At 49.0% G+C, this 25,521-nt stretch overlaps 1 protein-coding gene across 4 annotated transcripts in view; it reads right to left on the bottom strand.

Annotated features, from left to right (window-relative positions):
* Cplx2 (complexin 2) overlaps positions 1-25,521 on the bottom strand; it is a 78,141-nt gene that overhangs the window by 3,761 nt on the left and 48,859 nt on the right. The window contains exon 1 of one of the 4 annotated variants that reach the window (XM_046468101.2): positions 4,740-4,894. The exons of 2 other annotated variants lie outside the window; for them this stretch is intronic. The gene's annotated coding sequence lies outside the window, so the exon portion shown is untranslated. Of the gene's footprint in view, positions 1-4,640; positions 4,895-25,521 lie in introns of those variants that run through there. One more of the 4 variants, XM_046468102.2, reaches the window with a different exon arrangement.

Below are 25,521 nucleotides of genomic sequence, written 5' to 3'. Positions count from 1 at the left end.
TGCTGACCTCCCTAATGTACCTTCAGTCCCCTCTCCTCTCTACCTCCACACCCCTCCCTGCCCTGACTCTGTGCCTTAGATCTTTCTCCTTTTCATCTCCCACTGCTCCTCCCTTCCCTCCTCCTTGCTCTTTTTCTTTTACCAACTCCTCTTTTTCCTTCTGTCCTTATATAAACTTGTTCTCCAGGACTCTGACCTCAACCTCTCTCTCTCTCTCTCTCTTTTTTTTCCTTCATTTTTAGCCTTTCTCTGGGAGAACACATCCCCTCTGGGGGGCTTTAATGACCACTGGCACTGATGGCACCTAGACCTCTTTCTTATCAGGGCTCTAGATTGCCATTTTTGTTCATGTAACCAGCATTAGCTGAGCCTCTACTATGTGCCAGTTGATATGGTAAGCATTGGGGATATAACAGTGAACAAAAGATACAAAGCCTGCCTTCGTGCAGATTACATTCTGAGGGGGTGTGTATGTGTGTGTGTGTGTGCATAGGTGTGTAGGGAAATAGGTGATGAATAAGGACACCTCATGGACACCTCCCTCTGGGTGTTTTAAGGGCACTATTCAAGTTCACCATGCTATCCATCATCAAACCATCTCTTTTTCCAGATACCTCTGCTTTCATGCATTCATTCAGCAAACACTGAATTTGCAAAGCATGCTTACTCAAGGATTGAGTCTTTTCAATGCTTATGTCTTTAGTACTCAAGGTGGCTGCTACTTAGCCTTCTGGGATTACTTGGGCCATCTTCTTGGGTCTTCCTCAAAACCCACCACCCAATCCCAGTGTGGCCCTCTGAATTAGGCAATCTCTTGTTTATTCTGTTGAGACTCCCCTAACCAACTTTCCAGTTTTTAAGGCCCAACCTATTCCTGACCCCTCCCTCTCAGCAGGTAACTTTCCTCTCACATCTTGTGGCAGCCAAGGGATATCAGCTCTGAGGTCAGGCTCACCGACTCAGACCCCAAGTCTTCCATTTCTAACTGTGTGATAGGAACTCATCTCATTTCTTGGATACTAGGTCTTCATTAAAAAATGAAGATTATACTACCACTTTGAAGGGTTAAAAATAACCTGCAGGATGTGTTTGGCAATGAAGCGCTCAGTAAATTGTGGCAGTTACCAAAATGATGAATCTTCAGCTATTGTGAGCTCTTGCAACCTCCCTTCTCCTAATTCCCAGAGTCTCCTCCTCTGGCTGAGGCCAATCCATTTGCTTGTGCTCTGGGTTTTCTCTCTTTATACCTTCCCTCCTTGGTCCATCCATCTGTTCCTGTTCCTTACATCTTCAATCTCCTCTCCAAATTATTCTCTCCTTCTCCAACTCCCTCCTTGAACCCTGAGTTTTCCTTGATCTCTGCCCTCTAACATTTTGATGAAGGGGTCTAAACTTGGGGTCTCTACTTCTTCACCTTCTGCTCAAGCCCTACCCCTCCATGAGTCCAGAGATCTGCCATTCTGCATCAGTCCTGCTGCCCTAACCAGAGTGGCCAAGAAGCTCCCGAAAGGCCAGAGCAGGAGTGTTTTCAAAGCCCTCCTCCACCTTCCCTCCATAGCATCAGATGCTAATGATGACTACATTCCAACTTTTTTCAGTCTTCTTCCATCTTCTCCTGAATTCTACGACAGTGCTCTTGCTGTCTTCACTCTACTTCTCACATGAGTCTTTCTCAAATTTGCTGGCTTCTTTCCTTTCCTTTATATAGACATTCTCGAAGCAAATTCTCTTCTTCTCCTCCCCACTATACCTCCTCTCCCCACTGTCTCCATGGGAGTCTCATCTATCACTGATTTTTATTTTTCTTTCCCAAACCTGCACATTTAACTCCCTACTGCATGTTATTATATGTGTCATCTCCAATTCAATCTGTCCAGAAATCAATCTCATTCTTGCCTCCTCCACCCAACCATCTTTTTCCTCCAGCATTCTTTGTTCCGATTGCTTTAACTGAAGATGCCAGAGTCAGTCATCGGTTCATTCACTCACTTACTCATACTGAATACTTTGAGTATCTACTCTGCCACATCCTGTTTTGGATGCTAGGACTATGGAAGAGAATGAGGGCGTCCCAGTGCTTTATCTTACAATATTCAGTTGTTTGGGGAGGGTAGACATTGCACAGCAAATCACACCAGGGCTTGGTGAGTACAACTAGGGTGTAGACCCAGAGACTGTAGCTTTGCAATGCTTCCAGCATCCTCACCCTCCTCTTTCCTATTGCTGCTAATTCTTTGGTTCAAGGCCTAGAGGCTCTGGATTTGCACATAACCTCTAACTGTCTCTCTCCCTGTTCTCATCCATCCTCTGTATGGTTATCCAATTAATCTTCCTAAAGGGCAGATCTCATTCAAACATACCTGCAATGGTTCCCGTGGCCTTGTTAAGCCAATCAGAGTCCTAGTTCTGACCTTCAAGTCCTGCACAATCTAGTACCTACCTTTTTTGCCTCTCACTTCCCATCCCTTGAACGTGGCTCTGCTTCAGCCAGGCCCCACAGCACATATTCTTTCCAAACAACTCTGGCCATTTGTACATGATATCCCCATCACTTTGGAGCCTCTTAACCTCATCCTACTGGTTCAAATCCTAGTTCTACCACTTATTAAGTGACCTTGGGCAAATACATTTTACAGTGTAAAATGGAAACACTAATCCTTATGCTCAAGGCTTCTTATGAGCATTGATATAATGCAAACACTAAAAAGAGTGCTTAACCCAGTATCTGGAACATAGTATGTGCTAATATTAGTGCTAATAACTAATATTACTTAGTTATCATAATCATTGTCATCATCAACATCAACAGCAGTAGCAGCATTAATTTTCAAAGATCACTCTCAAACGTCACTCCATGAAATTTCTTGGATTTTCAAGATGTGATAGTATCTTCCTCTTGAGACCCATGGCCCTTTCTAGGGCAGTATTGCCTTCCTCCACCTACTGCCCTACCTGTCTAGTGTCTTTCCCTTTCCTCCCTCTTTGATCTCCTCTCAATACAACATCTGTATCTTATCCTAGAATCCTATAGGATAAATACAGGGTCGAATTTAATGTTGTGTCAGCGAGTGTGTGAGCGTGCACTTCAAAGTATGACCTGCATGTCTAACTCTGAACTTAGACTTCATGTAAGTTTGTGTTAGCATGTCTGCCGGCATATGTGTAGATATTTTGCCATATGCTCCCCAGGAATGGGGAGGTCCAGGAGGTTACATGCAGTTGAGGATTTGGGCCGGAACGCCAGGAGGCGCTCCTTAGCGATTCTGCGGGAAGCCTTGGTCTGTCCCTACGCGGGAAGGATGGTGTGGTGGTGGTGGTGGATTCTGGGCTGGAGGAGGGAAGGAAGAGAAGGGGCGGGGGAGGGGTGCTTCTGTAAGCACCAGGTTTCTATGTTTTCTGTGCGTCCAGCACCCAGGGCAAGTCTTCAGCTTCGCTTCCTGACTTCCTCCCAGCTGGTCCCAGCCTGAGACAGCCAGAGGAGGCACCTGCTCACTCTCGGCCATCTAAGCCCCAGGCGGTTTTCGGGACTGCCCGCCCCCCCCCCCATACTCTCCCCTCCACCATCTGACAGGCAGACTCTGGCACCTGCAGTGTTTGTCCTTGTGGCTGTTTTTCTGTTTTTATGGCTCAAGTTCGAGCTACATTCACTGCAACTCAATTCAACACTCATTCGCTTTCTGCAAGAGACTCGAAGCTAATGGCGGTAGCAGAGAGAGGGGATATCCCTATACGCACCCACCCCCACCCACCCCACCCCACCCCACCCTACCCCCCTAGAAGGGAAAAGCATTGGGGAGGAGAAGGGGCAGTGGAGGATGGGAGAGGGTGGGTAACTGGCTCTGGCTGAAAAGCGGAAGAGGCGGGGGCTCCCCCATCCCCTCACCAGAGGAGAGGACAGGAACCCAGGAGCTCCTCTCGGAGACCAACATCCCCAGCTGCTCTGCCCTGCAGGTTTCAGTTGGCCGCTGACAGCACCCTTCCCCCAACACAGAAAGCTTAACCCCAAGACCCAGCCGGGTCTCAAACTTTGCTAAGGGAGGGGGCAGAGTGGGGCAGACGAGCGCGAGGGCACGCAGTGACTGTTCCCATTGACCCCAACAGCCGAGGTGAGCTGCTCAACCTCAGCGCCTGGGGGAAGAGGACAAAGAGTCCCCCTGGTCCCCCACCCACAATCGACGTTTAGATTCTCTTCCCCTCCACCTTCGGTCTGTCCGCCTCCCTCCCGCCACCTTCTGACTCACTAGGGAGCTCGAACTCTACCCCCGGGGGAGGCTCCCTTCTCCGGGGCGCAGAGGGCCCTGGCGGGCTCAGGGTTAACCGCAAGCAAGAAGTAGCTTAGATCGACGTCCCCCCACCCTAGCCCTGAGAGCTCAAAGTTGTTCTCTAGGTTCGGACTTGAGTCTCTCGCATTCGGGGCGGTCCTGGCTATTTCAGGCTTCTGCCCGGGGGTCTCGGGCTCTCGGGCTCCCGCCTCCCTCCCGGTGCGCGGCTGCCGCACTTCCTCCCCGCAGCGTGCTGCGCGGGGAGCTGTCCTTTCAGCACCCGGCGAGCGCGCCCTAGAGGGTCCCCGCAGCCGCCGCGCAGTCCCCCATTCCAGCGCCCCGGCAATCTTGGGGAGCCGTCCCCGGCTAAAGACTTACTCTCCAGCTTCCCGGGCTGCCCTGAAGCCTCAAGGCGAGAGCCTGGACCCTGTTGCCCACAGCCCGGCTCCGCCCTCCCGGCCCGCGGCCAGCACCGACCTGGCGGTCTCTGCAACCGTCTAAGGCGCTGCAGGGCTCCGACCCACTCAACCAGGCGGTTCCTTCTGCTATTCCAGCTCCCGCCGCCGCCTCGTGTAACTCCGCGGAGCGAGCTGGGGCCCGGCTCCTGCCGCGGGCGGCTGCCGAAGGCGCCCTCCAATCACGCCCCTCAGCCAGGCCCTGACGTGCTGCCGCTACCCTTTCAGATGGGAAATTCAAATATTCATATTCTCTCTCTCTCTCTCTCCCCCTCCCTCCCTCCCTCCCTCCCTCCTCTCTCCCCATCTCCCATTCTCCATCTCCTTCTGCACCTCCCCTCCTTCCCTCTCTCTCTCACTCTTCATCTCCCATTCTCTCTTCAAAAATCCCCTTCCTCTTCAACATTTAGCTGCCCACCCCCCAATCACATTTCCCCAGTCCCTGCAGACAGAAGTTCTGGTCACAGCTCCAAAGACCACAAACTAGTTGCTTTGGGAGAGGGGGCAGTGAATGGGGGCAGGGGTGGAGGAAGTGTTTTTAAAGCAGAGCTCCAAGGTCACCTCCTTGGGAAAGCCGTCCCTAGTTCCTCCGGGAAGAATGGGCACACTCTCCTCAGGGCTCCTGCCACCCCTAGAGGAATCCCTGTTTCAGCCACCACTGTTCCATCTGTTCGCTTGCATCTTGCCTGTTAGCAGCTCCAAGATCCTCTTTGCTGCCCCTCACCATAGTCCAGTCACATGACAACTCAAGAACCATTGGTGGGGAGTGTGAGTAAGGGCCTCATAGAGAGTCAGGAACCCTCTGATGTGTACTGAGAGGGATCAGACTGCTGCAAAATTGCAGTGGACCTTAGCTGAGTCACTCACCAATCCCTCTTTGATCTAATATCCTGTGAAGAAAAAGGGATCCTCTGGCAAAGTTATTCTAGAAGGCCGTTTTCCTTTCCTCCTATGGCCAGGGAAAAAAACGGATGAAGCTTCAAGAGGCAAGGCAAAATCTGTTCCCATCCGCAGTAGCCTTTCCTCTTCCCCTCACACTCTTTTTGTTTTATTATTCTTTCCTAATGAGCCTCTCCATTCTGCCTGCTATTTTTTGGCTTTTAACTGCTTCCTTTAATCTGATATGTAGGAAAATGGCTTCAGAGAGGAGGGGACTTGCACCAGGCCTTTGAAAAATTTACAGGAGTTTATGCATCAATCCGGGTTTTGTCGGTGGAAATGACTTCTGCTTCTATAAGGGGATGGCTTCCTTCCAGGAAGGGAGCTGTGGAAGAACAGGATCCAGGAGAGAAAGGAGGTGTAATTCCATTCCAATAAGCGGAATCTATTCCTTTGCACACAGTCACAGCAGAGGCCTCAAAGTTGGGGATCCCTACAAGCCAGAGGGCATTTGTGGAACCACCTCTTCACCTGGAGAGGCATCTTCTGAAGCTCACCTCTGTTTTCTCCGAATGGGCTAAAGGGCTATGTGTAAGGAAGACCCTTTCCTATGGCCTTTTCTCTGTTTAGCACTGTGTTGGGCAATCAGAAAAGCGTCTCATTCCATATTTCCTCCCCATTTCCTAGGGCATCAGACACCAAGGGATGGGGGAAGGCGGGTGTTTGATTAGAGTGACTTAGACTCACCACTAATGCCCCAGGGGACTTCTGGACACAGAGATCTGACATCACATTATTTCAAGAGCTTTAGTCCTACTCTTTCCCTATTTCTTCCTCTTTTCTCCATTTTATTCAACAATATATTCAGTTAAGTGGGACCTGGCCTCCAGTACTCTAGTTATAATTGGAGTTTTTCCACAATTGGCATTGCCTTTGACCAAGTTGGGCTAAAAAACCCAGAGTAGACTTCAGAAAATACCAATCTCAGTTGTGGGCACCACATTTTAAGATGGACTTTGATCAACTCCATTATATTAAGCTTGGGAGGAAGGTGGTTTGCAGTAGGCATCTGGAAGTCATGTCAAATGAGGGAAGGCCAGTCTTGCTTACCTTATAATTCCAGCACTTTCTTTGATGCTTAGCAAAATTGGTCTAAAGAAATGCTTGTTTAGTGGATAAATAACCATTGCAAAGAGCGAGGAGAGTTACTGCTTTCTGCCACTGTTAGAGATAGAATTAGGGCAGTGGAGGAAAGGTAAAGGAAGTTGATAAGTTCTAAGAGGAAGAACCATTTATTAGTTGGAGCTGTCCAGCCATAGCTTAGCTGGCTCTTGTGAGGTCAGGGATACCATCCCTGGAAGATGGTACTGGGGTAAGCGGCTGGTCCATATGACAACTAAAGCTCCTTTGAACCTGGGCTTCTATAAAAAAACTGCCTGGGCTGACATGAACCGTGTCTCGCTGGTGAGTAGGACAGCCCAGTCAAGTTTTGGTGGCTTTATTCCATTGAACAATCAGGAGTAAATCATAGCACTTGATGCTTCACATAGAAGAAAGCTGGTGAAGAGATGAATACTTGCTCCCTGTTAAGTGTTACCTGCCTGGACGTGATTTCCAAATACTCTACTATTACTGAAGAAAAGTTGTTAACTATTATAAGCATTTCCTCGTGAGAGCACTACTAAGCATAGCAACAATCTGAGCTTCCAATATGTCTCATATGCTAACTTTGGTGCTTTACATAAATTACATTTTCTTATTTAATTTACATACACTCTTATTTTCAAGATGGGAAGGTCAAAGCCCAGAGAGAGAAAGTAAGTTCTGGCAGAGTCAGGAGTCCAGGCCAGGTCTGCCTGACACTGACTCCTGTGGTCCTTACACCACGCGGGGCTGCTTCTCGTCTGACACATCCCACAGCCTATGGAAATGTTACTTTTGCTCTGCAGATTTTTTTTTACATTGACATTTATAGTTGTCCCCGTTCTTGAGTTTCCCCCTTTCTGTCTGTCTCTTTCTATCTCTTTCTCTCTCTCTCTCTCTCTCTCTCTCTCTCACACACACACACACACACACACACAACCTGCCATGAATTTGCACCCAGATCAGGGACTTCCTGTCTGTGTGGTTTACCAGCATTTCCTTCATCTGCATAGCTAATCCAGCTCACCCCAGTGAGCCTGAGTGTGTGAAAGTGCCAACAGTCCCAGCCTCTGGTTCTTGCAGAGCCTGCTCTGTGGACAGCTTCTAAGAGTCATTCAGTAAATTATGGATGTGGCTGTGCTTAAGGTGTCTTATCCTGGCAGGCACTGAATTTCTACTTTTATTTATGAGTCCTGGGGCCAGATTTAGACAGATTCATAAAATGATATGTGTATGCCTTGAATGTTCACTAGGAAGCTGATTAAGAGAGCTAATGTTAGAACTTTGTGTGAGGATCGAGGAACAATGTGTGAGGAATGACAACTATCACAGACTGTAAATGTGGTGTTCAGGGAGAATGACTCTCAGAGGGCACTCGTCCAAAGGTCAGCCCATTTCTTCCTTGCAATTGCCTCAGTCAGATGGAAGATGTGGGAGATGAGGAGGAATCTAAGAAGCATGGGCTGATCCTGAGCTTGCCGGCTGGTCCAGGGAGATGGATTCCACATCCTGCATTCTAGCCTGAGCCGGGAGGGGGAGAATTGGTCTTGATTTGAGAGGGTGGCCAGATGCCAGAGGCAGAAACAGAGCTGCGGGGGTGGAGCTCAGAGAAGGGTTACAGGCCACCTTGCTCATCTGATGAGTGCCTTCCCTCTTGTTGTCAACAATGGCGAGGGTGCCATCACTGCAAGGGTGTTCCGTGAGGCTCCTAGTCTGCCTCCTTCTTTGTGCATTGACACAGTGTGAAGGCAGACCCATCCATGTGCAGTGGTGCATCTGTGTGTGCAGCTACCAGCATGGGACCACCCAGCATCGTGTGGAGTGATGCATGTGCTGTGTGCCACCATCAGTGTGCAGTAGTGCAGATGTGGGTCTGTGGCCATGTGACCGACAGGGTGTGGTGGAGTATGCCTTCAGATGTGAAGGAATGTGATGGTGTAGAGCTACGTGCCTTGACAGAGCAGAATATGGCAATGGCATTGTGAGGGGGTTTGGGTGGAAGGCAAGGGCACCACATACAGAAGATGTGCAGGTTGTGCGCTGTACAACCACAGAGGCCCCACAGACCGAATCAGGTACAAATGCGCTAGGGATATGCCACTATTTCGGTGTAATGGTGTATGTCTAAGTGTTGCTGTCAACTAGGGATGACCCAAGTGTTAGGGTGTTATGGATATGAAATGGTGCAATCTTATGTCATCATCAGCAGGTAAGGGTGCAGAAGTATGTCACAATGTGTTGGCACATATGTCACTGTCACTGGGTGGGGCAGTAGAGGTGTGTGGGTGTGTCTATGTGCAGTCAGGAATATGTCATCACTGCTGTGCAGGCATGCAGACAAAATATGTCACTAGAAGTGACTAACCCCTCTTTTTCCATTCTTTTCCCACCAGAGGGGCCATGAGCGACGAACACGCTGGCTCTTGCCTGTTTGGGAAGTTGCAGAAATCCTAAGGCCTTCTATTCTCCATTTCTGCTTCTCAGAAAGAGGGTTCCAGATTCAACACTGGTGGTGCATGGAGCCTGAGTGGAGATTCCCTGGGGAGCCCCTCTCCATCCCAGAGCCTTGCCCCCACTCAGAGCTGCTCCCCTCCCTGCATCCACCTACCAGCTCCTTAGAGGTCCTCTGCATCCTTCATCCCATCCCCACCCTCCCAGATCCAGGCGCTCATTAGCATGTCAAAGCAGTCCTCTTCCAGCCCACTTGCAGTGTACCCTGGGATATCCCCACACAGTTGGCTCCCTCTCATCTGGAGCTTTCCTGAAACCTTGCATTTTCATGTCTGCACACCAGTCTGCAGTAACCCCTGCCATCCATCAAAGGGAGGATGTTTTGGTGATAAATCTTTCCTCTCTTGCCTCTAGTTCTTTTTGAAGCTCTGGACTGTGACTTCTGTCTCCCTTCCTCCAACCTTAGTCCTCCCAACTCTTCAGGACATGGTCAGGTGTCCCTGTCCATGGGGAACTCTTCAGACAAGCAGGTCCCCAGACCCAATTAAGCCCCACATTTCTGATCCTTAGCTCTGGACTTGCTCCAGCACCATTGATGCAGCATCAAGGTTTGCTGAGTGCCCCTTCATTGGGACACTGAGGTACTTGGCCCCCTTTTTCCTCCCCCTGTGAAACACATGCTCAGAAAGCTAGTTTTTACACCTTAGAAGGCTTTCTGTAGGCACATGGAAATAAAATAAAGACTTGCAGAATACTAGAATCAAAAGCAAAAGGCCATTTCAGAATCACATTTAGAATCACAGAATTACAGGCTTCCTACAGCATTATATGTCAGAGTGGCCCACTCCTACTCAAACCACTGGAGTGGGGGACTTGTTAAAAATTGCAGATCCTTGGGCTTCATCCCACATGAAACAAACTGAAGGATCTGAGATGGCAGCCCAGGAATTTGCATCTTCTCCCCAGATTCCCAAGCATTTCAGACTCATCTATTGGTTGCAAAGCCCTCGCCTTGAATCTGTGGACGCTGAGAATCCTCTGATCCTGGGCTCTCGTCTTACAGAAAAATGAGATCACAGAATCGGAATATTTTAGGATTAACAGAAGTTTACAATTGACCAATGACACATATTCACTCACACTTCAGAATCTTTAATGGTAAGAATCTCAATGTCTAGAATTGTAGAGTTGAAAGCGACCCTGGAGTGTGACTTTGTTCCCATTCTAGGAGGAAAACTTTTATTTTTTGGCTTCCATACTTCTTTTGGAATGGAAGGCTTTCACCCTGTCCCTTGAAAGGCTGTCTCCACAGTGTCGCCTACATTTGTGAAGATAGATGTTCTTTCCATATTGGTGCAAAGGCAGCCGGCAGAACCCCTGCATTTACAGGGCGGGTGAGCAGGAAATGACTTCTACTTTCCATTTAGGTTCAGCACACACTGGCTCACAAAACAGATCTTGCTCTTTGATAAAATGAATTTGAGAGGACATTATTGCTGTCTTACTGAAGCAGGAATATTGAGGAACATGGACAACAGAGGTTAATAAGCTCATGGGGCCTCTGGTCAAGGAAATGAAAGAGAGAGAGAATGCCAAGGGAAACAGCTATTTTAGAGATTGATAGCGAGTGTGTGTGTGTGCGTATTCGTTTTTAGGGGGAAAGAATGAAGGAAGACAATGAAACATGCATAACATAGAAAAGTTCATCTAGTACAGATGGGGAAACAGGCCCTAAAAGGGGAAGAGGTTCTCTCAAGGTTATATAGCAAGAGCATGAAACTTCTGGGGCTGGGATTGTGGCTCAGTGGTGGAGCACTTGCCTAGCACGTGTGAGGCACTGGGTTCAATTCTCAGCACCACATAAGAATAAATAAAGATATTGTGTCCATCTACAACTAAAAAATATTTTTAAAAAAAGATCATGAAACTTCCAACTCCTAGGTAAATATTCTTTCCTGGCATAACTCAGCATCCAGCCCCCAAGTTTCTTTGTGGTAGGTATTTTTCACACACTTATTCATTCATCAAACATGTATGTAGGGCTCTAACATGCCAGGCACTCTTCAATGCACACAAAGGTTTAAGAATTTTGGAGTTTCTCTTTCCCCCTCTTTGTTCCACTGCGAGAGAAGTAAATAAATACTCCATTGAGAGTGAGATAACACATGCACCGATTCACACTCTCAAGATCTTTTCAGATCCGAGACTCTCAGAAGCAAGCGGGGGAGAGATGCCCGCAAACAGTCCACGATAATACACACGCTAAGTGCTGTCCTAGTGAAGAGGGAGCTCCAAGGCGGAGAATCAAATACACACAGCTTGCAAGCCAGATGGAAGGGGAAGCTCCAAGCAGGGAATGGGTAGGGGCAGCCGGCGCCTGCTCTCGAGGCACCCAAGCTCCGGGGCCGTACAAGTCATCTCAGAAGTTTCCTGGAGGAGAGGGGGTTGGCTGTGCCACCTAGGGATGTGGGGTTAAATCTCAGAAGCACTCTATCCCTTCTTGGCTATGTGACTAGGGTGGGTATGACTTTTCTCTGAGATTCAATTTTTTTATCAGTGCAAACGGGAGAATGATCCCTACCTACCTGCCAGGGAGCTGGGAGGCAGCTGGGTCCTAGCAAGCATTCATTCTGTTTCCCTCCCACACCCCACAGGCATCGTATTCTCTTCTGGAGTCTGGGACAGTGTGACCATTAGACAAAGACTCCTTTAGGACCTTCTTGACCAAAGAACTCTGTCATTTCCCTGAGTTTAGGTTGGAATGAGATGGAGAAGATTTTAAAAATTGGAGAAAAATGGGAAAGACGTTTTTCTTCTTTACATTTTTTCCCCTTCCCTCTTCTCCAGCACAAGACACTGGGGTATTGCTTCCCTAAATGGGAGCCACCTGAAGGAAGTCCAGGGAGGGCTTAGGCTTCAGGACCAAGAGCAGGAGGAATTTTCCACCCACAAATCTAAAAATGGCTGTTCTGTGCTACTCAACCTCCAGTTGTTGCTTTCTGGCAACAAAACAAAACAAAGCCAAACCCCCTTTTATTTGGCAAGAAAACAAGGGTTGGAGAGGTCTTGGGAAGATGAAGCCAGGGAAAAGCTTAAAGGGGCTACAGAACAAAGAATTGTCATTTACTGAGCCCTTCACTAAGATAGGTGATTCATACTCTTTATCTGATTTAATCCCCACTCCTGTGTCTAAATTACCTTAAATGTCATTACATCCACTTCATATTCAAATAGAACATTCAGACTTAGAGAGGTTAAGCATCTTGTTCAGGGTAACACAGCCAAGAAGCAAGGGAATCAGCACTTGGTGTTGGTGTGTACCTGCAGGAGGCAATATTTCCAAAGGGGGTTGGGTGATTTCCTGGAAGCCAAGCCTGGGTCTGTAGCTTAAGGATAACTGGTTTTAGAGTTTGGGTGACACTCATATCCTAGGGGGACCTTGCTATGGACTGGTCTTTAATAGGTTCCATGTCTGAAGAAAGTGATGGAGGCTGTAGGTCAAAGGTCCAGAATGATGTCTTCAGGACTTACATAAGAAACCCCCCTCTGTGACAGTCCTTTGCTCAACTCTGCTCAGTTTGGCTCAGCCTGGCTCTTACTACCAGTTTCTAACCAGTGTGTCTGCCTCTGCTCTTGCCTTCTAATTTCTAACTGGCTTTCAGATTTGTAGGAGAATCGTGGCTTTCTAAAACATACATATGATTGCATCACTCTTCTTTTTAAAACACATGGTGGTCACAGCTTATTTTGCCACCCAGCACCCACTCCTCCCTCGTGTGGCACTGGCTTGGAGAAGCCCATCTGTGTATAGTTGTCCCTCAGTATCTGCGGGGGATTGGTTCCAGGATCCTTGCAGATACCAATATCCTTGGATGCTCAAGTCCCTTGTATAAAGTGGTGTAGTATTTGCATAGAACCTGTGCATATTCTTTGGAGCCAGGGGGATCACACGCACTGATTGGCTTAGTCCAGGTCATGTGATCCAGATGAACCGCAGCCTGCCCTCTGTGTCTACAGGTTCTTCATCCACGATTCAACCAACCATGGATCAAAAATATTTGGAAAACACTGCATTTGTACTGAACATGTATAGACTTTTTTTCTTGTCATTATTCCCTAAACAATATAATAACTATTTACATAGTATTTGCATTGTATTTTTAAGTCAGCTGGAGATTATTAAAATATATGGGAGGATGAGCAGTAGGTCAATGTAATGCTCTGGTATTTATATAAGGGACTCAAGCCTCTGTGGTTTCATTGGGGAAGGGTATCCTAGAGCCAGCCTCCTGAGTACCCAGGGGTGACTGTATGTACTGAGCATCTATTATATGCCAGCGTTTCTCTAGGTGCCAGCACACCATGGTGAAAGCAGAGTACAAATTTCTATCTCATCTGCTAGAGGAATTGAACCCAGGCAAACACACAGGGAACAGGGTGATTCTAAAAGGAGATGAGGGCTAAGGCAGAATAAGAAAAAGGATACCTGCTTTATGTCCCTCGCTTCAGATTTCAAGACAGGCCCTCAGAAAGCGGTTGTTTAATAAATGAACAGCCAGCGGTGGCTCTTAGCCTTTCTTTGTGATGTCACAGGGACTCTTCTGGAAGCTTTTGGTAAGTGATTTATTCTCCATTTCCAGACTACACCCCCTCTTGGGAGCGGGATGGTCACAGTTATACAAATGATTTTATGTGCGGGAGAAGCATTCGCCTCTTCCCATGGGAGCTGAACAAAGCCACCTTCCCTTTGACTTCCCAGGGCCTCATCCTCCCTGCCTCGGTCCTGTGCAGGAAGCATGATGTGCTCTCCTGGCTGACTTTGATCCAGGCTCCCTGCCTTCGACTTTCCGGTCGTCACTCTCCCGTTCCCCTCCACAGGCCCGTTGCCAGCCCTTTGATCCTGCCTGTGACTTTCCACTGGGCCTCATCGGGCTCTCTTAAGATGAGGAAGCTTCATCCAGCTCAGGTCACTCCCATGCTCAAAAGCCTTCATGACTCACCCTTGCCTGCAGTATGAGTCCAAACCCACGAGGGCCTCCCTCCATCTGACTCCAGCTCTCTTCCCAGCCTGTGCACTGCTACTCTTCTCCCAAACAGCCCTCCCTCTGATGTTTCTCTTGTTCCTTTCTCAATTTACCCCTCTGTGCTTGTCTCCTCTTTCTGGATATAAGCTGCTTGAAGGCAAGGATCATATTTTGCACATCTCTAATCACCGGTGTGAAACCCAAGGCTTTTCTGATTGCAAACAGTTAAATTATTGCCAGGTATTATGCTATTTGTGTGGGTTGAAATGGCTTGTCTTGAAGTTCCCGCCTCAGGGGTGGGATCTGCAGACCCAGGCTCCTTGCTGGGTGTGTTCATTTTTTTGTTGCTGTTGAAATACCTGGCAAGGACAACTTGAAGGAGGAAAAACTTATTTGGGGCTCATGGTTTCAGAGGTCCAGTCTATGGTTGGCCAGTTCCATCACTCTGGGCCTGAGGTGGGGTGGAACATCATGGCCGAAGGGTGCAGCAGAGGGAAACTGCTCAGCTTACGGCAGTCAGAAGCAGAGAGCAAAAGAATAGGGAGCCACAGGGTAAGATGAACCCTTCAGAGCATGCCCCCAGTGACCCACCTCCTCCAGTCCCACCTCCCCTGCCTATCGTTACCATCCAGTTAGTCCATTCAAACTAGGATGGACGGATTGAGTCTCAGCTCTCATAATCTAATCATCTCACCTCTCAATATTCCAGCTTTAACACAGGAGCTTTAGGAGGACATCTCATATCCAAACTGTAAACCTGGGCCATAGACCACCACAACAACTCCGGTAATCTGTTTTTAAATCTTGCATTTGCCCCTCCCAAAGCTTTTTTGCAGTTCTAAGTCCACACACACAGATTCATGAGTTCCTTGCATACTTGGGCCCCATCATAGTGGAATTTTGACTTTGGGAAGTTTTTGCTGTCACTCGCTGTAGTAGTAATGCATTTTTGAGCTGTTAGATCCAGTATCTCTTTGGAGTCCCTTTCTTTCCCCATGTTCAGACTTTATGATTAGGGGTTGGGCTGCCTCTATGCCCCACTTCTGTGGGTGGGCAATAGATCCATTGCCAGTTAATCAGAGCACTGGGTGTCCAACTGCCCGTAGTGATTAGCTCTGGCATGGCAAGTGACACAAGCTAAGCTAATAGGAATCAGCTTGGAACTTTAGCTGGAACCAATGGGAAATAGACTATTTCTGTGGGATTTTGCAGGGCTGGCAGAATAGGGTCCTGAGGATCTGGTGATTTTGCCATCCTCCAGGAGAGCCTGCCTGGTGGTGATGCCAACACAGACATGTGCAGAGCTAATGGAAGGGTAGGAGACACATCCCTGGTGACCTAATGATGGTGTTAGAGGACCCGGATCCTTTTCAGCCTTATCCATTCATGTACTTCACACTTGTGCAAGCCAATAAATGCCACTGTTTGACTTTTATAGCTTTGAATTAGGTTTTGTTTTAGCCACCCGGAAGAGACCAGCAGGGATCTGTCATCTCAGAGCTGTGCATTCCTTCTCTCAGAGAACTTCTCATCAGGCAGCTTCTGACCTCAGAAGGACCCACCATATAATATCCTTTCATTTCAAGAAGGGACTCAATCATTGTTGATCTCCAAGCCACCTTCTCACCTACTACAACTTGGTCCCCATGGTCATGTTGACTGAAGTTTGAGAAGAAGCTGGCGATGTCAGTTCTTACTCAAAGCTTTGTCAAAGTTAAAACTTCATATCCACAGATCCACATCCTCTCAAACATGCACATAGTTTTGGCCAACAGCTCTGCAATTTCACCCTTGAGTGGCATAAGTATTCTTGGGTAGGTGCCATCCATTCCTAGCGGTTTGTCTGCATCTAGTGTGTCAATTGGAGTTAGAACATTTGCTGAGAGAGCAGTGCCTCTGGCGCCCCTACTTCCAAAAGACAATTTGGGAGCGGGAATTTCCCCGAGGTCCTCCTCAGTGAGGCTGAGATGGAGGTTTCTTCAGATCTTCTGTACATCTCTTTTTCATTGCTGTGCTCTCTCGAAGAGCTGCGATCATCAGGTTTCTATCTTGCTGGGACTTCTTCTGACCTCTTTTCAATTTGATGCATTTGAAAGATCTCTTATTCTTGGTCTTAGAGACCTTCCCAAGGTGACTTTTGGAGTGAATTTGAACCACATAATTTCAAGGCCTCTCTGCCTTGAATGGGGCCTCTTGATTCCAAGTCACCACTTGTCCCAATGATGTCTTCGGCTTTTCAGTAGCCTCTCAGATCTCTCTCCTTAGCTTGCTGTTTTTGCGTTATTTTATTGTTTCCCACTGTAATGTTCAGACCATGCAATGCTGTGGTGGGAGGAGGGAAGCTGTGTGCAGAGTTAGGTGGGACTCAAGATAGTGATGCCACTATCTGGAGGCATTGTGGTAGGGAGAGGGAACCAGAGTGTCACCAAGGTTCCCATGCTGGGCGGTGACCTTGCAGCTACTTTCTGTTTCTTCCTCCGATTCCTCTCTCCCCCATCCCCGTCCTGCTTTGTACCCAGGAGGCAGGCCACCATCAGCAGGCTTGCTCTGTCCTGGGGCTTCCGTTGGGTTTTATCATTGGTACTAGCAGGGATTAGAGGCAATCAAGAGGGCATGATCAAAGGTCTTTCGGCTGAAGGTCATGGTTCCTGTCCAGTGGTCCCTTCTATACGCCTATGATCTCAGGTCTTGGTAGCCACTCCCTCCCTGCCCTTCAGGTGGTGAGGGCTCCCCACAGGCGCTGGCCTAGGGAACTGCACCCTGCTGTCGGGATCCACACATTATTGAAGTCCTCCTCTGAGGACCCAGAAGGAGTGGTCCATGTTCCTTGCCAGTTTCTGCTCACCATTCATTGGTCAGACTTAGTGCCTTGGGCCCACCCCCTGCAAGGGGCTGGGAAGGGTGGTGCTGCTCATGCTCAGGAAGAGAGAGAAACCAGATGTGGATGTGCTCTGTTCTCTTCACCGCAGAGCACACCTCATAACTCTGGTCCTCAGCACTCTGCTCCTACACAAATGTCTTTCCAAGGAACTTGTCTTACTGCCTGTCATATATTATTCTTCAAAGCTTTTCTTCCCAGGGTGTGGCTGAACAGAAGGGGCTTTGGATTCCTATTTGGACTTTGCCTTGTCTCCACCGTGTGACTTTGGGCGTGTAAATCCCCTTCTGTGCCTCAGTTTCCTCATTTGCAAAGTGGGGTACAGATGCTTTCCTTGTGGGCGCATTGCTGGTCTGAAATAGCATGCACAGGACCTGGGAGAATGCAGTGAACAGCAGCTGGAATTAACCATCCCACCCGTGCCTGGGAAGATCCGCAACTATGCATTCACATAACAGTGTCTCCCAAACACCTGCTCTGGGCTAGGCGTGCCTTGGACCTGGAATATGGAGTGAGGCGCAGGAGGATCTCGCCTCATGGAGCGTTTCTGGCGGAGTGGACAGACAATGAGCAAAGGAAAAGATAGGTCATTCATTGTGGTGAGTGCTCTAAAGAAATAAAACCACATGTGGGAGAAAGAATAGGGAGCAGGAAGGTCCAAGAAAGAAAGCTTCCTTCATGCTTGGTCTGAAGGACAGGAAGAGGGGCACAGTAACTAATGTCTGTGAGGAAGATTAGATGAAGGCTGTGCATAAATTCTTGGCTGAAGGTGAAGAACTGGTGCAGAAGGCTTGGTCCAGAGGTCACTTCCCTGAGCCTGTTCCCAGGACAGAATGGAACCCAGGTAGCAGAAGTGTGGTAGGAACCAAGGTCATGTGGGACCTTGCCAGCTCTGACGAGAGGCCTGGATATTATCAGATTGGAATGGGAGCCACAGGAGGCCAAGTCTCCCATGGGTTCGCTGTGCCTACTCCCAAACACCCTGATTTCATTTGCCTAATTTCCTTAACAAATAGCCATTCTGGAGAACTGAGAGCTTCCATTAAGAATCCATGCAAGTTTTTCCTCTCACTTCTGGGGAAACTGAGGCCCACAGTCCCTGGGGTCAGGTCCTGGCCCCCATGATGTAGATCATGGCCACGTGATTTCCCTGCCCCCACCTGTGCTGCAAGAATCCGCCGCGCATGAGCGGTGGTGCGGCAGCGTGCATGTGCCATTCCCTCCCATCAACCCGCTCTCCCCGAGGCTGGCCTGGTCACCTCTGTTCTGTAGATGAGGAAACTGAGGACCCAGCACATCCTCCTCCCTGCTCACCTCAGGACAGCTCCCTCCTGCATGCAGCAACCCACACAGCATCCTGTAAATAACTGCATGTTCCCAACACCTCTCCTCCTTCTCCTTGGAAACCTGCTCTCTCTTTGGACTTGGGCTGCTGGGTTGTTAGATTCCCCGGCATGGCTCCATACAGAGCATGGCAGGAACACAGACGATACATTTGAAGGCCGAGGGCTGGGCGCTGGCTTGGTCATTCACTAGCTGGGTGACCTTAAGCACATCACTGAACCTCTCTGAGCCTCCGTTTTCTCATCCAAAATGCAGGGGAGCACAATAACTAATGTCTATGATGAAGATTAGATGAAGACTGTGCATAAGTTCTTGGCTGAAGGTGAAGCACACAGTAGGGGGCTTAATGAAATGAGTTTTACATGAACTACATACACACACACACACACACACATTTAAGCTGCACAACAACCTTATGAGGTGAATCCTGTGGTTATGCTCATTTTCTAGACCAGGAAAGAGGCAGAGAGAGGACAGGAGATGTGCTAAGGTCACACAGCTAGAAGGTTCCGCAAAGGATTTGCATCCAGGCTGCCTCTGCCTGGAATTTGTACTCTTAGCCTGTTATTCTGAGTGGGAGCTGGGACTCACTCCAGCTGGGTGTAGGATAAGGTGGTACCCAGTGGTTACTCAGACTGTTGGCGTGCCACTGAGTGGTCTAGTATGGCTGTCCCTTGTCGGGGGAATTCTGCTAGGGTTTGTGTCCTCCACAGGTTCATGTGTTGGAACCTTAGTTCCTCAATGCACAGCCCTGGGAGCTGGGGCCTGATGGGAGGTGTCGGGTCGTGGGGTGTATTGATGGATGGACCGACGCCTCGCTCCTGTGAGTTCTCTCTCTCAAAAGACTGGGTTAGTTGCCGTGAGAGCAGGTGGTTACAAATAAGGCTTCCCCTCTTGGTTTCCTCTTCCTCATGCCCCTTCGCCCTCTGCCACCAATTGCAGCAGCATGAGACTGTCACCAGAAGCAGCATAAGACCTCGCCAGAAGCTGAGCAGATGAGGTTGTCCTGCTCTTGGACTTCCCAGACTGCTGAGCTATGATCCAAACTAAACCTCTGCTGCTTATAAATTGCCCAGTCTCATGTATTTTGTTTTAGCAACAGAAAATGGGCTAGGACAAAGGGCTGTGGTAGACACAGGAATCTTATTTGATCCTGAAGTCTTTCTTTTCATAGCACCATAATATTCCTTTAGGGAAATCACCCTTCACATGTTCTCTGGCCATGTAGTTTGGATAGAGTTGAATCCCCCTTCCCTCAAGCTCTAGGGATTGGCATACACTCTAGGTCTAGGATTTAGGATGGACAGGTGACCTAAGATAAGTCCCATGAGACTCAATCATGAGGCTTGTTCTAGAAATACTAGACAAGTTTTCTTTCTGTCGGGGTTACAGAACTGGGAAAGTGTGACCGGTGCTTCAGGGCAACAAGTGTAGAAGTAGCCTGATCAAGAGGAAAGCTAAGCTGAAGATAAGCAGAAAGTGACTAAACCTGATGATATGGCATGAGCTGCTGGATCAAGCCCTTCCTGAAATCTATACATCCCTTGAATTCTTCAGTTCCTTTTTTCCTTAAACAATTTTTATTTATTTCTCTATCACTCAAATATAAAATAGGATTTACTGGCATTATGCTAGGTACTCCATCTTTGTTATTTTACTTAATCCAGTGAGGTAGTTGACATTGTGTTCATTATTCAGATGAGGGAACCGGAGCTAAGAGAGATTATATTGGCTTTGGTGTCACAGCTATCGTGTGGCAAAACTGGGATTAGACCCCAGGCGTTTTGACTCTAGGCTGTGCCTTGATCATTGTGCCTTATGGTAGAAGGCTGATTTTACCCTCTGTTTAGTCCTGGGGGTGAAACTGTAATTTAGATTTTGTGATGTCTGCTCTCCAAGTCTCCTCCCACAGTTCTCGCTATTTTCTCATCCCTCTAAATCCCTCCTCCTCGGGGAAAAAGCCTTTGCTGGCTCTACCTCCAGACTAAACTGTGTCATTGTAGACCTTTTTTGTGGCATAATACAATTTTTCTTAGCTTGACTGAACTTCAATAATTATTTGTTCTAGGTTTATCTCTTCCACTGGGTGGGAGTCCCACGAGGGCCGAGGTGACGTCTGTCTGCCTGATGCTGCAGCCCCTATGCTCTGGCCCAGCGCCTGGCCCGTGGCGGACACCTGGTAAATGTTGGCTGAATAAATGAATCGTGTGATTTTTTTCACTCCCTCTGTGGCGCTGGATCACTGGACACCTGTTTGCCTACAGCACCGGATCATTCTGACCCTGCAGAATTCCTTCTTGCTCTACTGGATCGTGAGCTCCTTGTGACCTTGGATGCTTCCTTACCTTGGTTTTCATAGGTATGGTTTTTCCTACCAGTGAGTTCTTTGAAGATAGGCCAGTGTCTCTGGCTGTCATCCCTTTAATAGTCGTAAGAATAATAACAGTCCAAGTCGTCCACAAATACAGGTCACTTACCATCTGCCAGGTTCAGTTCTGAGGCTTTAACATGCATCACCTCATTTAACCCTCACATCAGCCGCATCATACGCACTACTATGAACCCATTGTACTTAAGGGAAAACTGAGCTCGCGTGGGCTCTTTCTGCTTTGCCTGTTTGAACTGGGTGTCTGTCTCATGCAATCAGAAGAGTCCTCATTTTTCTGAGTGACTTAAGCGGGTCAGTGCTAGACTGGATTGGAAGAAGTCAAGGAGAGCAGAAAGTCTGGGATGCTGGAAGGAGCAATTTGGTTGACTCAGCAGATGGAGGCCTGGCTGTCCCTGTTGAAAGGAGGAGTCTTTTTGGTGAGCAATCAAAGAAGGGAGGAGATGTGAGGCCAAGGAATGCCTCAGGGGAAGGGAGTGTAGAGTGGGCAGGAGCTCAGATTGCTAGAGAAAGGGAGCCTGGGCTCCTAGGTCCGCCTCAGCACTTCCTTGCTGTGTGATCTAGAGCAAGGCTTTGCACCTCTCTGAGCCCACTTTGCAGGGCTGAGGCCAGGCTTGGGTAAATTGCCTCGCCAGGGCCTGACATGGATTAACGGGCACCGAGCATGGGGTGCAGGCCACATGGCAGGGCTGCTGAAGGTTCTCCACCTGCATGAATTCTCCTGGCAACCTGGGATGTGGTCACCCTGAGGATCCCACTCTAGAGAGGAGACTGAGCTGAACGTGCAGCCACTCGCTCAAGATCACTCAGAGTAAAAAGCAGCTGGGATCTGGGCTCTCGCAGAGTGACTCTAGAACCTCTGATCTTTCTGGTCTCCTCCGGGAGGCTCTGAGCTTGGGTACTGGGGAGGAAAGGGGCTCCTGTGGCCCTTTGCCTCTTTGTTCTGTGGGCTTTTATGGTTGGTTCCAAGTTTCTTTTTTCATGATTTCTCCCCCTGGCCCCAGCCCATCTCGGACTCATGCCCTCCCCATCGCCCAGCATATCTGGCCCTGGAGCTCAGAGACTTGTGAACAGTTCTTGGGCTGCTTGGCTGGGGCAGCAGGTGCCTGGTGGTGGGGCCGAGGCTGGTGCTGTGGGCAGCGGAGCTCTGCATGCGCTCAGAGGTAGAAGAGGAGCAGACCCCGCGGCTCCCTGGAGGAGGGGCATTGAGCCAGTTTCTCAGGGGTCCAACCCTCTGAGGCTGGCCCTGGGGCCTGGCCCCGAGGTGAGCAGCGGCGTGTTCCCAGCTTTACACTCTGGAGTAGCACCTCCGTGGTTTTTGCCACAGCTACGTGCCACCTGTGCTATTGACTATCATTTCTCTCTAATTTCACTCACTTGCAAAATAAAACCCTTCAGTGCATTTATTCAAAAAAGAGATCCCAGAGGACAACTTTAAACCAGCAAACTGGTTCTATCGGTAGTAGGAGGGGACAACGCACATAAATGCAAAGAGACAGAAACACTGTTAATATCCAGCTCTGCGCCGGGAAGGCCTGACTGGCCCTGGTCTGAGGCTAGCCCTTGAGTTGCTGGAGGCAGAGAGCTAGTGTGGCAGAGGTATTAAGGACACACTGATTGAGACCTTCTCACGGATTCAGCTAAAGTTCCCGTATGAAAGAACTGAAGAACAAGAATAAATCCCTCAGGATACATGGGAAGTATACATGGGAAGGGGATGTTCTATCACTCGGATTCTCAGTTTCCCCATCTAGAAAATGGGCTAGCAGTTCCTATTCCCAAGGTCATTCAGAAGATTAAAATAAGATGCTATTGCTGACACTGAGAGTAGGTGACTCCTGCCCTTCAGTCCTGATCTGATCAAACTGAGAAACCTCACAGCCACCTTTACTCAATTCCATTTCCTCTCTTGCAGACTCTTTTTTTCCGGACAAAGAAAGTCTGACAGTTGTGTGCTCACATCTTCTCTCCTCCATTCTCTCCAGGGTCAGGTCTCCTCTGAGCCTTAATTTGTTTGTCTTTAAAATGGGCATAATAGCAGGCATCTCCCCAAGTGACTGTATTGGCAAATCAAAAACAAAAACAAAAACTCCAAACACAAGACCTTTGTCATTGGTGACTATTCATACATATGTAAAGATTTCTTTTGATTCTCTGTAACTCTCTGGGGTTGGAAGGTTATGAGAGTGCTCATGGGGTTGGACTGACTGTCCTCAGGGGAAATGCGGAGTTTGAGCCCACACGAAAGACTTCCTGAGTTCATGACAGTTTTGCACGGATGTGTCTGTTGTTGAGGGGAATATTGTGGGTTCCAGCTGAGGCAGCTTCTGTTTTTAGCTGGAATCATCGCTGCTCAGCCCCCTGTGTGGGAAAAAAAAAAAAAAAAAGAATGTGGTGCAGAAATAGCCGTCCCAGGGGCTGCCCAAGAGAAGGGCTTATTTTGACTCAGGATGCTGCCGGAGCTGTGGCAGCCTTGTCAAAATACATCTGCTCTTCTCGCGCGGCCCACGGATCCTCAGACTGGAGCCAGGACCGCAGAGTGGCTGCCAGACACGCACATCTGGAACCTGGCCCCTGGGAGCTGAGAACAAGCCTGGCTTTGATCCAACAACACACCTCCTGAGCTCCAGAGGGAAGAAAATAGATACTCTATGCCAGGGGCATGAAGGAGCTCACCTTGGTCTTATTCCTCTCTGTGGTCCCCATAGCTGGCATGGGCCTGGTAAGTGAAGGAGGGAGTGTCTACAGTCATTCCTCTGTGGACTTTGCAATGGAGTGACTGGTATACCCATGTCACAGATTAGCTAACTGAGGCCCAGACTTTGATGTGATTTATTGTGATGGGAATCTCCCTTCTGCCATGTCATCTTTTCTCCAAACCCTCCTCTGCACCTCTGAGCTGCATGTGTCTCTGTCTGTGATACCGTTTCTCCTCTTGTGACTGTATAATACAGGACACATGGCACCTCCCCTGGGCACAGCTGGTCCCTGCCTTATTAGAGCTTTGTACAAGTTTCACCATAGCCCTTTATCTCCCTGCCTGGTGACCTGTCCCTGAGAGGACAGAGTCATGTTTGAGATATAGGCCGAGATATATGCCCAGGGCAGACAGAACAAATGCTAACCAAAGAAATGAGTGAACGAACCACACTGGTGTGTTTCATTAAGTGTCTTCTTAACTCAAAGCAGAGGAGGTTGCTTCCAGTCTTCAGGGAGATAGGAAGACAGGCTTATGGTCTCCAGAGTGCTACAGCCACTTGTCTGTCATAGGCTTCTAACATGCAAGATGCCCCAAATTAGATTCATTCACTTCCGACCAGATCTGCCATAAGCAACAGCTTTACCATCTTTCCGGTTTCTTAAACGTAACTCCAGTACCACGTGTGGACCCCCTTCCTGGTATGTCTCCTGCCTGCCCCAGCTCCCATCTCTCCCTTCCTGCCCCTCCGCCTGCTGCCCTTGGCTTCACCTCTGTTCCCCTCCCTCGCAGGGAGCCGACTCCTGGCTCTGACCCAGCCGGCAGCCCTGGCTCCCCACAGCATTCCCCGAGTGGGCTGTGCGGGTGTTCGCAGAGGTTCTGAGGATAAAGGGGCCTGTGGTCAAGCGAGTGGGGACTGGCCAAATGAAGCCAAGCCGATTCCCCTCCAGGACTTCTCAGGGCTTTTAATGTGCTGTTGTGGACCGTGATTCTCAGAGAGGCAGCACAGCGTGTGACATTTCTAGAACTTATCTGATCGTGAACCTTTTGATGTAGTAAAACACCCAGGGAAGGGGCGTTCTAAGAAAACGCTCAACTCCCAACCTTGGCAATCAAGACCCAGCTCAGAGTGACCTGGTCTACCTTTCCGACTGACGCTCTGGCTGCCCTCGTACTTTCAGAAAATCCTGGCCCAGAACAGCACCCCGGGAGGCTGTGAGCCCTTCTGCTTCTGCCTCTCGCCCACTCACCCTCCTGCCAGGCTCGCTGTTCCCATGGGTCCACACCTGCCTTTTCTTCAAGGCCAAACACAATGTCACCCCTCATCTACTCCCTGCCAGGAGCCCTCCCAAATGATGTAAGCAGCATGGGTGACCGTTCCCTCTTCTTGTCCCAGAGCCCCACATCTTGCAGATGTTGGATCATCCTGATTATGACAGCATTACAGGGAGATCTTGGGATCCACTCTAATTTACTAAAAAAAACCCCTCACTGACAACCCTTGGTATTTTAATGAGCAGCACCAGCAGGCCCCGTGCCCATGATGCGTCACTCCACGGACATATCCTGATGTGGTGGCTGAGGGCCTCTGCATGACCTGCACGTTTCCAAGGATGACATCTGCATACGTGGTCCCTTTGTGCAGTGGGACCCTTGATTCAGTGGCCCAGACGTCACGCAGAACTACCTGCTTCTAGTTTAGTTACATGGTGGGCTCCCCTAAGGGAACAGTTCCACGAATGTTCCAGGAGGGGACTGAGGTTGACCGACAGCCCGCCCCATGCTGCTTAATTCCTGCCCTGTCACCTGATGGCTGGGGCAGGGCCAGGAGGGAGCTCCCAAGGGGAGAGGGAGTCTTGGGAGGGTCGAAGGATTTGCTCAAGATCATACAGTTAGATCCCAGCGCGGTGGCACACGCCTGTAATCCTAGTGGCTCCAGAGGCACAGGCAGGAGGATCACGAGTTCAAAGCCAGCCTCAGGAAAAGTGAGGTGCAAAGCAA

Source organism: Marmota monax, unplaced genomic scaffold (assembly GCF_021218885.2).
Source record: "Marmota monax isolate L192 unplaced genomic scaffold, Marmota_monax_Labrador192_F-V1.1 WCK01_AAM20220418_F8-fsc00196, whole genome shotgun sequence".
In the NCBI taxonomy this organism is placed as follows: Eukaryota; Metazoa; Chordata; class Mammalia; order Rodentia; family Sciuridae; genus Marmota; species Marmota monax.
The sequence above is the reverse complement of the archived record's forward strand: the minus strand, read 5'-3'. Positions and strand labels throughout refer to the sequence as shown.